Source organism: Cyrtonyx montezumae, unplaced genomic scaffold, assembly GCF_038088225.1.
Source record: "Cyrtonyx montezumae isolate F1298 unplaced genomic scaffold, pur_monq_1.0 scaffold_16, whole genome shotgun sequence".
NCBI classification, from domain to species: domain Eukaryota; kingdom Metazoa; phylum Chordata; class Aves; order Galliformes; family Odontophoridae; genus Cyrtonyx; species Cyrtonyx montezumae.
Window position 1 is genome coordinate 3,837,666 of NW_027071892.1, and position 18,984 is coordinate 3,856,649.

The 18,984-nt window shown below is 36.3% G+C and overlaps 1 protein-coding gene and 1 pseudogene across 14 annotated transcripts in view; one reads left to right on the plus strand and one right to left on the minus strand.

Annotated features, from left to right (window-relative positions):
* The window catches only part of RBFOX1 (RNA binding fox-1 homolog 1), a 719,068-nt gene that overhangs the window by 319,366 nt on the left and 380,718 nt on the right, over positions 1-18,984 (minus strand). The gene's annotated exons all lie outside the window — the stretch shown is intronic.
* Positions 9,918-13,778, plus strand: LOC136046407 (borealin-like; annotated as a pseudogene).

Consider the following 18,984-nt stretch of genomic DNA (forward strand, 5'->3'; position numbering starts at 1 on the left):
AATTTGTTTAGAGAATACAAACATCTATAATATTAGCTTAAAACAAGCTTGCAACCGAAGAGAACAACGTGTAGTTCTGCACCAATGGTACACGGTAAATTCTAAACACACCGACCAACAGTGAAGAATAAATAATGAGTGCATAGGGTATTTCATAAATACCAGTCATGCCACCAGCTTATACTACATGCAAGAGACTGAAAGACATTTTTTACATCCACCTTAGCAAGATTCCTACGCACTGTCCTTCTGGTCTTCACAGGACTCAAAAGCTACATTCCATTTCTGTCAGCACCAAATACTTATTTCAGGATGTACTATGAGTTGGAAAGGACACACAAGCATCTGACTTCACAGGACCACCCAAAATTCAAACCATGTATTCCTATAGTGTTTGTAATTTTGCCTTCCTGCAAAATCACTCCATCTCCTTTGATAACAAATCTTTTACTCAACTAAAAGTCCTAACTACCAGGAAGAATTTTCAAAGCATAAGTCAAAAACTGAACCCTACTGATATTATTGTGTTGTTGCCCGCAGTATCAAACACATTGCTAAACTAGAGTTCAATTAATGCCAGTTTAAAAACAACAAACCTAATGCTATAAGAAAAGGATCCAACCAGACACCGCAACAGAAGGTACTGCAGATTTTCATGAATAACACTAGTGGCTCTGCCTATCATGACAAACATAAGCAAACAGCTGTCACTTATGTTACCTTTTCTCGTTTCTCTATGTAGTAACGATAATGAACATATTAAGAGAATTTCCAACACTTACAAACTGAAGAAATGTGGAGACTGTGTACAATGAAGCATCAGGAAGATTGGAATACATATCCCAACTATCTAAATACTCCTGAAGTAACATAGCTCTTCAAATGCTGTACAGATCAACTACTGTATATATTACAAATCTGCAGCAGAAAAAGAAAACAATCACGTTCTCACTTCTATTTACCCTTTGCACAATCACTCAATTTCAAATGAAATCACACCAGGAAAGTAAACCAAAACTCCCTCCAAAGCAACACTCTACACTAGAATTCATTTTCCCTACTTATAGTTCAAAATGGATAGTGGCTTAGACATCTCTGCATATTAACCAAAACACAGAAAAGAAAGGGCATCATTGTTAAGTTACTCTGGGTAGGAACAAGTGCTCAGGTATTTCCCATTGTGATATTTCCCAGCGTTCCACACTGTCTTAAGTTACTGCTGCAGTAAAACCACTTTGAAGTAGATCATGACAAAAAGGCAAAGTTCAGCTTGCATGTTGTTTTTGGAGCAGGATTTTGCTAACACCATGAGGACATGATTTCTTCATGTTTAATTCAAAATCACCTAACTGTTCTGATCTCTCATATACTCCTTTCATCTTAGGATCCTGACCTACTTTATCACAGAAACACAAGTAGAATGGCTTAGGTTGGAAGGGACCCTTAAAGACCATTGACTCCAAACTCCCCTGACATCAGCAGGGACATCATTAATTCAGGGTGCACAAAGCCATGTCCAATCTGCCTTGGAATACCTCCAACGTTGGGGCACACACAACTTCTCCAGAGAAGATTTTACACTGACGTGGGATATTTCCTTCAGGCTTTCAAGCTAAAACGCCATTGAAAAGCATCAGTTAAACAATAGAAAATGGCTGTTATTGTGCTATTTCAGCTCTTAAATAACTGATTAAAAATTAAACTCGAAGCACAAAAAAACCCAGACATTTGAAACAAAATTTAAGACTTAAGTGAAGAAGTTACTAATAACTTTTCAATAACTTCATTTTAACTGCAACCACTTGATCACCGTTCCACCAGAATTTTCAATAGAAATATTTTGTACAAAAATCAAAAAGCCCAAAGAAACAAGAACTTTTCCTCCACTGCTACAAGCACTTGCAACAAAAGGAAATTCAAACTGTTTTGAAGGCTATACTACTTAAAACACTAAGTACACAGTACTTCAGTCGAAGAATGACTGAGGTTAAAACACTTTACACTGATTTTCTAATTAACTCTCATTGCCATGAGTCCAAGTGGAAAACAAAGTCAGACTGCAAACAAAAAACACCAGCTTTAAAAACAGAGACCTTAAGCTAGAGATTTTACCAAGACTGCTCATTATGCTATTTCCTACACAGAGCTATTGGAGAAGTAATGCTCATAACACACATGTATTTATCAAATGAAATGCATACTTAACTGAAGAATCTTTCTTAAAATTAGACTGCTTTCTAATCTCAAAAAATTGCTGGTTGGGCAGTTTTCATTTTTGTAAAGTGACAAGTGATACTTCATTCTTAGCTAAAGGTTAATGTGAAGTCCTCAAACTTTAAAAAATGCACTCCTCTATAAAATAAACCTCTGCATGCTGGTGTATAACATTAGAGAAAAATGTTCACACAGTTGAAAATGAATGGATTTTGCATTTCAAGATGACAAGTACAATGTCAGACACAATCAATCGATCACTGCATAATTATTATTGCAAATGATCCATATCCACGCTGAAAACTTTAAAGGGAATTTAATGAAGCAGTAAGCACATCAATAATAAGATCTGCTTTGTTCTGTGTTAAATCTTGTGATTCATAAATATGTTGTCACATTTTATTCTTCCTTGAATTCTTGTAATTGTATTTGAGGAAAAGCTAACTGAAAAGTAAAATTGGAATATATATCAGCATTTCCTCTAGATAGAGTACTTTACTGCTATATATACACACAACACAAAAATTACACTTTTAAATTACCACTTCCCCAGTAAACAGCAAAGACAATCAACAAAGGGAAGCACAGAATAATCTCTGATGAAATCTTAAAGTGTCCCTATTCAGGCTTAGTCTGCCATGCTCAGACAACTTAACTTTTTTTATTAGATGCAGGTGGCAAGGTTCTGGTAGTTAGGGAGCAGCTGGGGTGGCCTCTGTGGGAGACTGGGAGCCACCCTGTGCCAGACACAGCTAGCTCCGCACTACTTGGTCCAGACACAGCTCACACTATATCAGCCAGTTCGGTGGTGTGTCTATGCACATGCAAGAAAGGACAAACTCTGGAAGGACGGAGGAGGAAGGAGCAGAAAGAGAAACAGCAGAGAGAAGAAAAAACTTAATGGCAAATTAAGAACACCTGTGAAGGGACTGCAGCCCACGGAGGTGCCCATATTAGAGCAAGTAAACATCAAAGGTATTCTCTGGAGGACCCACCCTGAAGCATAGGAAAAGAGGGAGAAGGCAAGAGCTGCAGAGAAGAAGTACTATTTTAATTGGCAATAAATAATTTAGTTCCCCCAAAGCACACCTGTTTCACTTGTGATGGTAATTGGAAAGCGGTCTCCCTGTCTTTAAGCCAAACCCAAAGCCTTTTCACTCCTGTTCTTAGTTTACTCCCCTCCATCTCGATAAGGCAGGGAGCAAGAAAGCAGATGGGCCAAAGTTTGCCTGCATGCCAGGGTAAACTTACAACAGACCATACTTCTGGAGGAAATGGGTAGATAGCATGGTATATTTGTACACAGAGAGCAGTCAGTTCTGCAGATGTAAGGTGTTACACTTCAGTTCTCAAATCAGAGCAGAAATAAGTGAATTTCCATGTTACACAATTAGAAGGCTCTAAACACATTCATCTGTTTGGTGAAAAAACACAGGAGCAAAAGGGATACAAGAAACCAACACAGGAAGGAAAAAAAAAGTTCAAGATCTTCCACAGAAATGAATTAATACCTAAGACCCCCGAAACTTCTCTTTTTTGTTAATTCAATGAAGTAAACTGACAAAGAAATGATTTATACATTGTAGAACAAGTCTAATAGCATTTGCCCATTTAAGAGAGAAACCATATGCAGAATCTTGGTTGAGGGACACCTGCAGTTTCCTTCAGATTCCCAAACAGACATATTGCACTGAAATAAATACCCAAAAGTAACCAATTGAGAAGTCATCCTCACAGCATAAGCAAGGTTTTCACATTCCTATAAGGATCAAGACTTGCTTATCATTTTGATGCACTGAAAATGAAGGTCATTCATACAGTAGCTAAGGTTCTGCAACTGTGCACATGGTCACAAAAAAAAAAAAACTCACGTTATCGCAGTATTTAGAAAACATTTCCATTAAAAGATAATCATGGTAGGATAACAGAAGAACCCTACCTTGCTCACAGAGTTGAATTTCATAGTCTTTGTTTGATTTTCTCCTTACCTAAAGGCTCCCAGACTAATAAAGAGATATCTATGTATATATCTATCATTCAATACTATGATAGAAACCAATGATAACAAGATAGACAAGGTTAAATGGACAATTAATTGGACAAACCTTGCTAAAGGGAGCAGTATAATGTTTTAACATGATGAAAAACACAGCAACAATAGCAAAGTAGCAAAGGCATCAGTTACAAGAAGCAAGGATATCCTCAAATACAGCAACCACAAAAACAAAAGAAAAAAAACAATCTGCTTACCATTAGAAGGCCCCAGGTACACAGAGAACTCCAGCAAGATGCTCTTATCACCACTGCCAACCCTTAAATCAGGGCTGGGAAGGGGTGGATCCTGGCTCCAGCCCTTCCCATCACTCAGGTTCATTGCATGCACCTGAGCTCCCCTGGGCTGGCCCTGCCTTCTCACCAGGTGTTCAATCACTGTTTCAAGCCACGACTTAGCATTTTTGCTACGGGGGGGAAAGATATTTGGTAAGTATTTATTTGGAGTATATGTAACGTGTCATGAGAAAAGAACAATCTAGGTCTATCATCTAACTTCACACAAGATGTATGTATTCTGCTGAAGGAGAACCATAAAGTTGTAAGGGTTGGAAGGGACCTCTAGAGATCATCTGGTCCAACCCCCTTGCCAATGCAGACTCCCTAGACCAGGTTGCAAGAACCACAACTAATCATCATATGTGCATTCTTAACACCCAGACTTGACTTCCCAATACACATCAGCGCTTAATGTATACACGTGTGTATGCATGTTTGTGTCTTGAGTGGTACACATTATATTATTATTTAAACCAAAACTACCAGGCTGTCTTATGCCATTGTTATGCAACATCAGATATAATGGAACACAACAATCACTTTATTCTCTTGTTCATATTGTTACCCTCTATAAATAATAAAGTGTTCTTCTACAAAATACTGCAGTACATCACAGAAATTTTCAAGGTAATATACAGTAGATGAAGAAAGGCTGCTGTGAAATCTAAATTGAAATTACCTTTCACTTCTTCACATTAAAAAGCTAATTCCATTTTTGCACATTTTTTATCCTTTGAATCTTACTGTGATTTTTTATTTCTGTTATTCCAATATAAATCATTATGTATACATACATATGAGTTTTGAACCCACTTACATGTATACACCTATATTTATAAAAAGACAACCTACTGAGAATTGTCCTAGATTCTGTTTTGACTAATTAAAAACCTACGTTCTTTCAGCATCTCAACTGGCCCTTTCATTTCAGGCATCAAATTTGCAGATTTATTGTAATGCTTTATTATTCAGATTTATTGAGTCAGATACCCTTGAATATATTTGATATTCAGATCAGCATTCTCTATTATTAAATCATTTTGTATCTTTCTGTATTAATAATAAAAGGTACATATTTATTCAATGGGCAAGCAATCAGCTCCAGAGTACAAAGCTAGATGTTTTATTCAAGGTCCCTGTAGAAAGCAGCATGATGATCATTTGGGCTATGAAGTTGCCTGCAGTTTTTCAGCTAATATGTTTGATTTCCATTAATTTAAAATATGTAAATATTTTGAGCATTCAACAAATTCTATGCAACAAAATCTAAACTCAAGTGTTCCACTGGCAACGTTGTCAATATATTCATTTATTCTTTCAGTTTAACTCACAATGTATCTCAACTACGTTGAGCTCTTTAAGCACGGTGAAAAGCAGAATTTTGGCTTAGGGATGCTATTGGAAAGGCCTAGATTAAGGGAAGAATACCTTACTTAACATACACAATATCACTGCTGAAAAATTGTTTAGTGCTGCAAAAAGAATTTTATTACACAAAAGATAGTGCATCTTCTTACGACAGTTTCAAGAGTCCTAAGATTTTGTTTGTTAATTTCATCTTTTTAGTAAACTGCTCATCTCTTCGGTGTTCTTATCCCCTTCAGATAAAATCTTTATTCTTCAAGGTTGTCAAAACAATGTTCTACTGCTAGAAGAATTTACCTTGTATTTACTGCACATCGTATTTTTTTAGTTTGTTTATCTGTATTTGCCTGCGCCAGTTTTGGTCCAAACCAAACTTCATTACTTTATTCGATGACATGCTTTCTGCCTTGTTTGATCCAGTGTTGCACTGAAGTTGCTACTGAAAATCCTCACTAAATCTAAACAAAATTTCTGAAGATGCATTCCCTATTATTAAAAAGAACAGCACGCTGACAATAAGGGAACATGTTTTTGACTGAGCAAACATTAATTAGGCATTCATAACATTTACAAGATCTTATTATAATTTATTATTTTATTTCAACATTTCCCCAACAAATTTCAGAAGGCATTTACCAATTGTTTACCAAGAATTTTTCGCAAATGGAAAAAGAAGACAATGAAACTGTGTGGAAAAAGCAGTTCCTTGTGCCATGAAGTAGAAAAGCTATGCTTGTTTGCAAAATGTGAAGAATAAGAGAAATACTGCACAGAAAGAGCAGATTTGGAGAAGTGTAGATTCCTTGAAAGCTTCCGTGCACGTTCTAACCTTCAACCACCAACACTCATTTCGTCCACTGGTATTTCTTTCAAGGAATGCAGAGGTCAGCAACTTTTCAGCCCTCTAACTGGAAGAATTTTCTCTTATTCATTGCATGTGGGGAAAGCCAGAACACTTGTGAGGTGAATTCCACTACAAAATGAGACTGATAAATCTGCAGTGATCAAAGCCTTGCATCATCACTGCAACCATCTTGGCTTTGTAAGAACAGTGTATTAGAGCAGAGGATCAGAATAGAAAAGAGTCCATACCCTTTAAAGTTAAAAAAAATATGGGCCCTTTGACTTGCAGTAATACTTGAAAATCTGCAGTTTTTTTGACAATAGGAAACTGAGGATTGATTAACTGAGATTACTATCTCACAGGTGTCAGTACACTGAAGTACAGGGCAAAAAGTAGTTCAAGCAGCATTAAATGCTCAGATGGTCAAATTAAATGGGAAATACCCATTTCCTTTGGCAGGATTCACAGTATAAAAATCTTTCTTTATGTACTGAAGCCTTGAAATAAGTATTTAAAAAGAACAAATCAAGATTTTTCCTTACAACAGACTAAATTTCTTGCTGTACACTGCATTAGTGCAGAATGTTTTGATTCGGTTAGCTGAACATATTTGCAGTTTCCCTGCCATTAAAGGAACTCAACATCAGCAGCAGCAGAAAAAGAACATCTATTACAGGATACTAATTAGTGAGATATTCTAAAATGTGAAGCTATTGCAATTTTCTTTGTGAATCTTGCAAAGTATTTCCACGTGGCATGTGGAATGAAACAGCATGTGAGCACTGTCAGGTAAGGAAATGACTGTATCAAAAAATCTCTGCTTTTTCAATTAGAGGAAATACATTTTGCATCTTAAGAAAACAACAGTGAAGACTGCATTTTTACACAATTGTCTCCTTTAAATTTTAATATTGCTGAGGAGCTTTTATATAATTACATAAAATATTGATGTGGTGCCAGAAAGGAGCTTTCCAAATGCTGTTATGACTTTTTATGTTATATATTGCACTTGAATATGTTAAACATTTCATGTTTACATTCTGTGTCTTTTACATGAAGACACACACACATAACATACACACAGTTCAAAAATCATTCTTTAGTGTATTCCGCTTTCACAGTTTCAAAAATAAGTTTTCTATGAATACTGCTGATCTATATTTCCAGACCCTAACAAGCAGCGTTCAGTTGCAGTAACAAATATTTGTTCTCTGCTTCTTCCTACTGATCTTAGTTTGAGATTTTATTTAAATCATTCGCTCTAGTAAAGTTAAAACAAAAATGAATAGAACAAACAGAATGAACAGAATGAATGTCTACATGTGGTAGTGGCAAAAAAATGAGGCAAGAAATCTCCTGCGTAATTAATTCTGAGAGTAAAATTGAGACATCATATGACATAAAAAGAATAAAAAAATTGAAAGAATACAAATTTTAACTGTCAAAATTGAATCATTGGAAACTTGGGAAACCAAGAAGAGGGTACCATCAAAAACATACATTGCTATGTTTTTGCTTTAAACATACATATATAGGTAAAAGGAATAACAAGAAAAGTTCATCAGTAATATAAAATGCACCACCACAGTGGCAATAATGGAAATCTGCATAAGTTCCTGCAATAAAATGTATCCTGTTAACTTTTCTGATTAATAAATATTCCTAGGCTTACTGGGGGGAGAGGGGTGGGTGGGAAGAAGGGGAGAACAGCCTTTAACTCTTAACATATTGTGCCAATGCCACAAAGATAAAGAATAATTCATGCTCTCTCACCTTACTGTCAGTTCAGAAAAAAAAGTTTAACTCTCAAATATTTACCATCTACTACAGAATCTCTTTCAGATCAGCAGAACACAGAAGCATTGAATGACAACTATAAGAAAACTACAGCTAAGTTATTTACAAATCAACTTAAAAACAGAATGAAATTAATTCTTGCACTTGCAAAAATGCAGCTTCAATAAACCACCATAAAGAATTAATATGTAAGAAGTAATCAGTGTTGCTGTTACACACACAGACACTTGTTTGTGAAAATTAAAGTGACTTATTTTCAGAAGGAAAGAAAGCCCGGATCTCGAGACTCGGTGATTGGTGAGCTTGTGGCATGGTAACACGGGTCAAAGAACTGAAAGAAGAAACTTAAGTTGGTATGCAGGGCTGTTTGTGCAGACAGAGAAAGTTAGCACAGTGAATTAGATCAGCATCAATTAGAAGGAACCATAAAGGGAGACTTACAGAATGAACTACAGGCAATTTGAAAGTGCAAGAGTGATCTATTGATAGTATCTCCAAGACAGGAATGTTTCTCATCCCTAGCCTGTTCTGCAAAGGTGGCCAGATTAGCTGCAAGCCTGTCTGTTTCTACACACGCTTAAGATAAATAAATAAATAGATTGTCAAACGAGATTAGTTTAAAATATTTTCCCAGAAGAGGAATAGGCTTTGAAGAGGAATGGGAAAATGCTTGTCAAGTATGCCTATTCATTCCATAATTTACTTCTTTATTTACACAAAAAAATGTTCTGCGTCCCACCCTGGATGAATTAACAGGTAAACCGTTTCGCTCATTCACAAGATGTATGTCACAGTAGGATATTATTTTAATTCCTGAGGTGAGCAGATTTGGCTGCAAGGAATCTGAACAATGCTGAATATAAAAATCACAAGAACAAGTGCATTTTCTTTCTTCCTTTCTTTCTCTGCCGCTGTCAATGCCATAAACTTCAAAAGCCTACTAAGATTGTGACAACCAATATGAACACAAATAGGTCAAGAAACACAAATTAGCAGTTTCAATCGCATTAGGACTGTTTCCTCCCTTATAAAGAAAGCAAATTCCAAACAGCCACAAGTGATGCAGCATTCATTTTACGACTGAACCACACCATGAATCTTACAGACAGCACTGCAGATTTTTTTTTAGGCAATGAAAAGAAAGCAGAGCACTTTGCCACATCCTGCAAACCCCCCCAAATAAATTGCAGCTTAACATTAATAAACCACACTGTTTAAACTTCTACTGGAAATGCAAGCACATGTACTGTACTCTAGCTGTGCTAAACTATTCTGCAGTACACACACCTTTACATATTAGAAAACATGCTGTAACTATTGACTAAAACCTATAGTTCCAAAGTCAGTTTACTAATAAAAGATTGACATGGAGAGAGACACTACCTACCCACAAATACATCATCATCTTGAAAGAAATCAAGGGCTCTGTCAGCAAACAGAAGTCTCCTTACTTCACCAAGTATGTCTGGAAGGAAAACTGAAAACAGTGGGTAGAAAATCTTGCCTTTTTCTGTCAAGTCCTCACAGTTCTCTTCTTATACAAGGTGGTGGGTTTTTTTATTTGTTTGTTTATGAGAACAGCATTCGTGCAGTGGCTCTTTCTGCGTGTGAAGTGACTTGCTTCAGGCTGTCTTTTTTCTTCCCTTTTTCCTTCCTAACTCGGTCTGTCCTTTCCTTACTGTCAGGCTTGCTTAGGTAACAATTCTTGGTGTATCTATTTAATGAGCAGGTCTGTGCACTAAAGGCAGCCAACTACACTGGAGAGAGGAGAAAAAAAAAAAAAAGGTTTGGGGGGGGGTGGAGGGGAGGAAGAAAAAAAAAAAAGAAATAATAAATAAATAAATGGAAAGATATCACTTCCCAATTGTTATTATGGAATCTAAAGGTGCTTCCTTTGTAGGAATTTCTGCAGGAATTTATAGCAGGATTTCAAAGGTATCTTAAGGAAAAAAAAAAATCATCAGAGAGCAGCAAACGACTCCAGTGGCACTCAAGCCATTACTTCTCCTTGCTAAAGGACCCAGTTCACAAATCCTGCATTTGAGAAATTTTTAAACTCAAAGCAAAGCTCCAACAGAAAAGAAAGGAACATGTACTGCACCCTGCTTCTCCTTTATCTCTTTAAATGTACTTCAGATAAAAGCCGCATCCAGTCAGGTCAAGGCCTTTCCCAATCTTATTACTCTAACACAAGAGCGTTCAACATACTTTTCTACAGCCATCTACTGACTTCATGGTGTTATTGCTGCTGCTGTTAGACCTGCTGGGAGATAACTGCCACTACGAGGAACAGAGAAACACAAACAGTAAATCAGATAACAGTAAAAGTACTTGTGCTAATTTATACTACTTTGGTAGGTATCTGGGTTGGTTGGTTGGTTTTTGCAATAATGTGTATTTTTAAGTTTAAACTGGAACCTGTTACTTGTATATTTAACAAAGATAATAAAGAGAAGTGGATTTGCTGGTTTTGGGGTTGTTTTTTCAAGTGCTTTATATAAAATGAATAAATGTGCAACAGACTCGAGGCTTACTGACTGCAGCTGAGACATTTCTTATTTGCAACAATTAAGTATATTTAACTCATTTAACCTGTCTCACTGCAATGCACACTGTAATTAGCAAATGGTTAAACAGCATCATCAGGTGAGAGATGAATTTGGAGAGTAAATGAGACAAACAGTAGTCAATTTTTGGACTCCACTGTCTTGAAAATCATCCCTGACCTTGTGAACCAGCAGTACGTCACACTGTGACCACAATGTGCTTTGGGTACTGATGTACAAAGCTACAAACACAGACTGTCTACTAAGTGCATCAACTGTTATAGTGTATATGGAATGACTATAACTCAATTAATAAATTAAAAAGAGAGAGAGACAGAAAATATAGAAATGGTCATGGGAATGAGATTAAGCAGAACTTTTATTTCTGTGTTTGATTACTTATTCATTATTATTGGTCACAAACTGTGCACTCTTCAGACTATATATATATATCTTTTTAAACTAAAGACTGCAGTCAATTCCTGCATATTCAATCTAACCATATAAGGTAAAATGTCACCTGAATAATTAAAATGCATTAACTAAATTGCATAATCATTCACTGCACCAGGGCAGGTGGCAAATGGATAGGCACCTGCTGAAGCAGCCTATAATGAGGGCGACTGGGGGGAGAAAACTAAAATCCATACTGTTAAACAAACAGTAATCAGGAGAGTTTTAAAGACTCCTGTCTCTGGAGAGAATACAAAATAAGAATAACTGTGACACTACTAACATTTCAAAGCTGATTTCAAATAGAAAAACAAAACAGTGATTGCTGAAAACACTTTATGCTAGAATGCAAGTAGAAACATTGACACAGATACATATAGTCACTGAGATCTATTAAGTTTGATATGTATTATGTCATGAAAAAAAGGATGTTGCCTGTTTCAGTGGAAGCAAAAGAGAGATTTAATTTAGCATTTACCAAAGTGATGACTTCTACACTAATGTGAAAGGAAAATACAGACTTAAAGAAGTTAAGTGTAATTTCATAAAGAAAAGCCCTTTACATCACTGTAGCAGTCCTCAAAAGGAAAAGAGCAGCATTCTCATTTAGACTGCAATTTTAGGTCTTTTAAATCATCAGCCAATTTAACCCCAACTTCCAACAATCAAGCCAGACTAACCTAGTCACCTTTAACCTGGGCAATTCACCTCATTTTGTCTACTGTATAGTGCACTTTGTTATTCTATATTCAATTACACTATAATAAACTTGAAATATCACATTAGAATGAATTAGATTATATTGGTTAAGCTGGAAATACATTTTCTGATAATGTATCTGCACATCTGCCAGCCAGCAGTTCTTTCTGATCTGTGCATCTCAACTGAACAGATGAGGCTTTAGAATTTTCAAAGACTGGTTAAAGATTTTATTAATATGATAAAAGACTGTGCACAGCTATTGCCTATAAATCACTTTTATATCAAAATTTCCCTGTTTTTGAGCATAGGCAGCGTATAAAATTTTAGTGAACTGTGTCCCAAGGCTCTCAACTAATCTTTCTGTATTCTAAATTCTGTTCATTATTAAATTGGTTACTCAATCAATTCTTCATGTCTTACTCCTTCAAAGAAGTGGAACAATTTCTAATGCTGCTACACAAAGTGATCTTTTAAGGTGTTTTATTTTTAGCAGTGTTATTATTGAACACTTTGTTCCCTAGATTATCTCCAGTTTCTGCACAGGGAGAAAATTGGGATAGAAAGAAGGCTGAGAACAGATGTACATAATCACAGAACGGCTTGCATTGGAAGGGATCTCAAAGATCACCAAGATCAGGATGCCTGAGGCCCCATCCAGACTGGCCTTGAACACCTCCAGAGACAGGGCATCCACAACATCTCTGGGCAGCCTGTGCCAGCACCTCGCTTTCCTTTCCAGTGAAAAAATTCCCCCTAACCTTAGCTAAATCTCTCCTTCTTTAGTTTAAAACCATTTTCCTCATGTAAATTTCCTACATCACTTTACACTTGGCTTTGTTGGACCTCATTAGTTTTACATGGGCCCACCTTAGGAGGATCTGTTCCATGACATTCCCAGACACATAAGTAAAGCTCACCAGCCTGTAATTCCCTGTGTCTTCCTTTCTCCTTTTTGTAAAAATTGGAGAGATGTTTCCCTTTATTCAATTACCAGGGAGAAAGAGAAAGCCTGGACAAGGAAGCGGAGATCCTGTATGACAATGACATCTTCTGGCTGCCATTGGCACTCTGAAAGATGAACTGGCTGGAGTACTTCACTGAAGAGAGATGCAAAAAGATCTTGGAAGAGGCAGAATAGGCAGACATAGAAAAAAAAAAACAGAAATGAAAGCTAACAGTCAAAGTTCTCCAGGTTCCTTTAAAAATCATTAAGAAAGAAAAATCTAAATAGGGTATTGAAGCTACTGAAGAAGCAGCAGAGGTTCCTTTGCTTCCTTCAGCAAAGAAATAAAAACATGATATCAAACTTCTTTCAGAGCAAGCAGTTGAAAATACTAATTCAAGAACTGGAAAGGTGAGGACGTGCTAAAAAAGTACCACTGTTCAAGAGCAGAAGAGCTTCTTCAATGACAGTGAAATGCATGACGAAAGAAGAAGAAAAAAAATGCCAAAGCAACTTTATTACTCCAGCTACTGGTAGAAATGTTGATTTGTGTTCAGAAAGGCACCTCCATTGCCAAGTTTGATTACAGTTTTCAAAATACTAGCTTTGTTCATGCATGCAGTAAATGAATGTGTTTACACTCTCTTTACCAATGGCACAAGAAGTTATGAGGAAGTTATCAGTTCCTCTTGCAGAAGCTTGTAGCACTGCAGAAACTCACAGATGAAAGCCAGCAAATGTCAGTACCTTTCTGCAAACATGGAACCTTATATTTAGGACAGCTACCTTTAGCATATGTTCTCACTTGTGTCTTCCTTCCATTAGTTTACAGAGTGGAAGTTAGGAAATGTTCTTTTCTGCCTTTAATATACGAATATTAATCATTTATTTTTATTTTATTTTATTTTTTGCACCTATCTCTGAAGTTAGAAGAAAGGCCTGTTTGTGAAGCTTAGTTCAGTATTCTGGATCTGTAAGCAATACCAAGAAAGTAAATAGAAGGCACTGACAAGTCATTGTAAGAAAGGCTGGTCCAAGAGAGCTGTTCTTGGGTTTGGGTTAAAGGCTGTTAAAATCAGTAGGAATCTTGCTGTTCTTTTAAAGAACAGGCAATCAGAAACTCTGTTTCAAATAACATTATATACTCTTTTATTTTTATCTTATTTTTTTTTTTAATAATGGGCAATTTCCTATGATGCTACCAAAAATACACAACAGTCTTCTACAGGGACAGTGATAGGAGTTTTAGCTTTAGGGCATGGTGTTTCTGTACTAGATCATATCACAGCCCTTAACTAAATTTAGCTCTTACCATCAAATGGAGTATAATATATTTTGGCTGTGGAATGAAAAAGGATTGATTAATTATTAAGGGTACTTAAAATTAGTTGATAGTAAAAAACTGAAACAATAAATAATAATTGTGGAACCATAATTAATCAAGTTATATATGATCAGCATAATCTTACTGGCACCTTAACTACTAGAATTAAAAAAAAAAATCAAGTTGTAGATATATTAAGGGTTCCATTACCTTATTAAAGGCACATAAGTCATGATCATATCTTGGCATATTTATTAACGACAGAGAAGACTGGAAATAACATCAATATTACCACTTACTGCATTATAAGATAAGAAAATGAAGACTAAGTTTCTCATCTTGCATGTAACATAAGATTCCTGGGAACTGCAAGATTATTACATAAATATTAGTGCTAAATGGTAGAGTCCCTAGTTTGCCAGATGCTATATGAACACTCAGAAAGATATTGAAATTAGACATTTGACCCATCAGTAGCAATGACAAAACTTCCACTGACTGTAGCGAGTCCTCTTCTTCAACTAAGGTCTCAGTACTTTTGGATTTAAAACAAAGGGTTTTGCTCACTAAAACAACCAACCAAACAAACAAAAAACAAAACAAAACAAAAAAAACAACCAACCAACCAAACAAAAATTATCATAAAACAAAAACTGATTAATAAAGGAATTGAGGAGGGAAGAAACACGATGGCCATGAATATACTGGCATTACAAGGAGGTGAAATGAGGGGTTTTTTTTATTTGTTTGCTTTGTTATTTACTTAGGATTCTGTCCCAGGAGAAGATATTAATGAGGTGCATTTTATATGAGGTGTAACAACATTAAAATCTCACAAAATTTATATCAGGTAGTGCAAATGATTTTAAACATTTAGAAAGCTAGAAATATTTGTATTTATAGTAAAAAGAAATCAAGACCTTTACTCTTAATGCACTGTAAATTTATGGGAGTTGGTACTGCTGCTGCTTTTTTAGCTTTTACTGTTTGGATTTCAGCAGTACAGTAGAGTAACAAACCTTTTGTGTAGTTCAGTCTGTATATAAACTCTCTCTTTTCTGTGTTTTCAGTGCACATTTTTGTTTTGTTTTGTTTTCATTAATTTGTATTACTTTAGCACTTTCACAGCTCTTGATGCAAGAAATTGGTTTCTGTATGTATTTGTTATACGGCAAAGTCAGGATACTGTCCCAGGAGTAGGAGCCAACAACCTGATCATTAGACATCACCACAGTTTAAAAAAAATTAAGCTGTCCAGTGTACTATATTCTACGTGTAGGTGTGACAAACAGGATGGAGACAGACGAGAGCTTTCTCTTATTCTAGACCCCGGGTCATATACAGTGAATTTATATAGATTGTAATTTCTCTTACAATTAAGAATATGCAATTTGTTTTCCCTTTTTACTCCATAGCAAAATGATACATAAAAACATGAAGGGTCCACCAATTAATCTAGCTTGTGCTGTGTTCTTTCTGTGACAAAGTGGTATTTTTTCTCATAATATTCAAAACTTCCATCTCTACAAGTCTCGTAAGGCAGCCAACATATTACAATTACTAGTGGCCATTCTTAGACGGTATAACTTAACTCCTTGTCCATAATTTCTATGACAAGTGCTATACTTTTGCCACTTCTCTACTGCTTTTAGTGAGGACTGATTCAGCCACTTGTTCTGACAAGGAAAACCCTGGCAGCCACCAGAAAAGTCTTCCACAACCTCTCCCATTTTTACACTGCACTATTTGGGCTTCAGCACCAGTCCTGATAAGGGAGGAGGTCACTCTGAGACGATGATGGACTTGACTTTTTTTTAGTGAATAGTCCATGAAAGCAAGATAGAAATTTACAAAACCTTTTTCCAGAGAACTGATACAAGGAAAACTAGGTAAGAATTTACTGGCTGTTAAAAAATAGTATTTTAACTAAATTCCCTGAAATGTTACTGTGTTTCTCTAATTTCCTTTATCCTGGAGACCTCCTGCAAATCTTCATTATGATTTTAGAGATTATGCTTCCATACATAACAAAAAAGAAACAAGACTTTCAAGGTGTCATCATCCTGATTTGAACAATACAAGTTAGATATCAAGTACTGAATACTGGTAAGCAGTAGCACTCCATTCATCCCTTCATTAGGAACTTCTACTCATCAATATATTAGTTGAATAAAATGAAATCAATGAATTAAACAACTCCAGTTATTCCTGAGCAGAAAAAGAAGCTAATGTCATCAGATTAGCTCCATGCAAATGTTTGCTCATCTCTAGCCAACTTCATTCCACTGCCCATAAAATCAATTCAAGAGAATGCAGTGAACACTTACAGTTGTATAGCAATAATGCTTTTTAAAATCCAGCACATGAGTATTTCCATCTTCACAGTAGGACGCATCATTGTATTCTCCTTAAGACAGGCTGATCTGAAACCAACTACTGCTAATTTGTATGTGTTTAATTAAACACACGAATATTCTTTCTTCAAGATAACACTCAGATTTGCTTAGGGTAAAGATCTTTTGCCAAATAGTAGAATCAACTAAGACCAATCATCAGCTGGTATCAGCCAACTTGCTTCTGCTAGCAGAAGTATAAATCAGTTCACATTAGCTGATGTAGGGGATCTGATATGAAAAATAAAAATGTTATAGTCTTGTACTAGTAAATAAATACAAAAACTTGCCTTACTTGTGCAATATCAGTACAAGACTATAGCCATTGCTTTAACTGACTTTCCTAAGGTGAGATTTCACTTAGAATTCGATAATCATCAGTTGGGCTTAATCATAAGTTGGGCTTAGAATTTGATAATCTTCAGTAATATGATAAAAAGTTACTATGAGTGCTTAAGTACTACTTCCCTGTAATTTTCAGTTTATGAGTTTATAAATTGCTTTGTTATTTAGTCCAGGCTCTTTAAATCTTGAAGTCTTTATGCACTGGATGATAACAAATGGATCAGTTTTATCACTTCTAATAGTTCAGTTAATCAAGCAGCAGCCTACCTTTCAGCAAAGCTTTCATACTGAACTTACACAGCAAGCCTATCTGCTCTTATTTCTGACTATATATCTGATAAAACAAATCCATGCTACATCTCATTGACATACTTCTCATTTTTAGTAAGGTGAGAACAGTCTCATACCTGAGGGTTATGTCACTGTGTTTATTTGGGGAGGAATGTACACGTTTTTGGAGCCATCTGTACAGAGCATGCCAGCACTGCCACTTGTCATTTCAGCAGCACTGTTAAAACAGCTTCCGAGAATAAGCAAAAAAAAAAACCCTGTTTCTTTGCAACCTGAAGTCATGTCTTCTTGGAAACAATGCCAGAGTCAGCCATAGAATTAGGTTGCCCAGGGTCTCAACTGTTTTTCTCACAGTGTCAGTAAGACCTCCACCACTGATGTCCTGGCAAGGGCAGTTATTTCTCATCTCCAGGTATGCAAGGTGCAGCCAGATTGCCCCATATTTTCATTGCTCCACAACAGACACTGTTTCTGAACCCAGTGTGGGTCACAGGGACCGGCACAGTGGGCAGCCATATGCTGAGGGGCCAACATATGAAAAGACCCAACATGAGCCAGTGTTTTAGCTGCTCTTTCTCACACAGACTGTTCAAGGAGCTGCTAATGGCACCATCACACTGAGAAAAGGAAGTTGTGATGGTACTCTTTAATAAATCAATGTCTCTTTGGCTGCTTTCCAGAACATTGAAACACTTCGGGCATCTTTGCTTGCCTTTCATTTTGTGTCTTGTAGGACTCTCTCCATCATCTTTATGTCTGTCTGTTTCTCCGTAGCCCTTTCTTTTTCTTGGCTTCTACCTTGAGATTCAATTACAGTTCTCAGAGTGCATTTTTCCAGAAACCGTTGATGTTTACTGGAACCATTTGTTTATTAGGACAAACCGGTAATGAAGCAATAGCTAAGGCTGTATCAGTGTTTCCTGAAAGCATGTGACGTGCTGTGTGTACCTGTGTGCCCAAATGGTTCTGTTGTTCTACCTTTTCAGCAGTGCTTTCAAAGGATTTCAAACATATGGGTAATTTTCTGCCCATCAGTCCAAACTGTGTGAGGGAGCCCACAGTCTGTCAGAGGGAACATCTGCCTGTCCCATCACAGTATATTACACGCACGTGAATGGATCTGCACCCAGTTATCCATCTTGTTCACACTGATTTCTTGAAAGGAGAAAATATCATCTCTGGATTTAGATATGTTTTTAAATTAAATTGTTTTTGAAGAATTTAGAAGTATTTCTAAAAGAAAGCTAAGTGCAGCTACCGGTAAAGAAATACTTGTATTTACTGGAGTACTGTATAGCTCAGTCTGTGAAACCACACTGCAGATAAATGCACACAAAGTACTCCAAGTAACACACTGAGCCAACAGAATTCTGCAATGCAGATGGTAATCAGGTCAGTATACCTCTACAATATTTCAACCATAGCAACAAAACTTT